The sequence below is a fragment of the Medicago sativa genome, chromosome 4 (genome assembly GCF_051527215.1).
Source record: "Medicago sativa cultivar Bolivia chromosome 4, Bolivia_mono, whole genome shotgun sequence".
In the NCBI taxonomy this organism is placed as follows: domain Eukaryota; kingdom Viridiplantae; phylum Streptophyta; class Magnoliopsida; order Fabales; family Fabaceae; genus Medicago; species Medicago sativa.
This window is the reverse complement of record NC_140752.1, coordinates 16,533,132-16,533,953: the sequence shown is the minus strand read 5'-3', so window position 1 is coordinate 16,533,953 and position 822 is coordinate 16,533,132. Positions and strand designations below refer to the sequence as shown.

The following is an 822-nucleotide window of genomic DNA, read 5'->3' as shown; positions in this document are numbered from 1 at the left end:
GTGATCATAGTTAGAGACTTCGTGTATACCTGCCTCCTTTTTGGAGGATGAAGAACTAGAGATGGCTCTCTCGTCGGTCCATTTATAATGATTTTGAGCCATGTCTTCAATTAGGGCATACGCCTCCGTGTAGTTTTTGTTCATAAGTGCTCCACCTGCAGCTGCATCAACAGACATCTTAGTGGTATAAGACAAGCCATTATAAAAAGTGTGGACTATAAGCCACTTCTCTAGGCCATGGTGGGGGCAAAGTCTTAGCATTTCTTTGAAACGCTCCCACGCCTCATAGAGAGATTCCCCATCTTTTTGATTGAACCGTGTGATTTGGTCTCTAAGTTTAGCGGTTTTAGATGGTGGAAAGAAACGGGCAAGGAATGCTTGCCTCATCTGATCCCATGAAGTAATGGAACCGACTTCGAGGGAATGGAACCAAGCGCTAGCTCTATCCCTTAAGGAAAAGGGAAAGAGATGAAGTCTTACGGCCTCTTGGTTCTCCTTCATGGTTCCACTAATTCGTAGGAAAACAGAGATGTGAAGATTGGGATCCTCTGTGGGGGATCCCGAGAATTGGTTTTGCTGCACCAAGTTAAGTAGGGCAGGCTTGATTTCAAAGTTGTCATCCTCAACCGTTGGGTACACAATAACAGCTTGTGGCTCAGCCGTAGACGGCGTTGCATACTCTTTGAGAGTGCGATTGGCCATGGCGGTGTTATTTTGTGCTGCTCTCCTCCTCCTATGTAAGAACCTTTCGATCTCGGGTATGAATACCGCTTGATTTCTAGTTCTTCGCATACAAGGTTGAGAACCCAAGAAGTTAATGAT

General features: G+C 45.4%; 1 non-coding gene across 1 annotated transcript; it reads left to right on the top strand.

Moving 5' to 3' along the window:
- Positions 1-232: 232 nt before the first annotated feature.
- LOC146926769 (small nucleolar RNA R71) lies at positions 233-339 on the top strand. Its single transcript, XR_015009056.1, has one exon. It is a non-coding gene; the product is annotated as a small nucleolar RNA R71 (small nucleolar RNA).
- Positions 340-822: the final 483 nt, after the last annotated feature.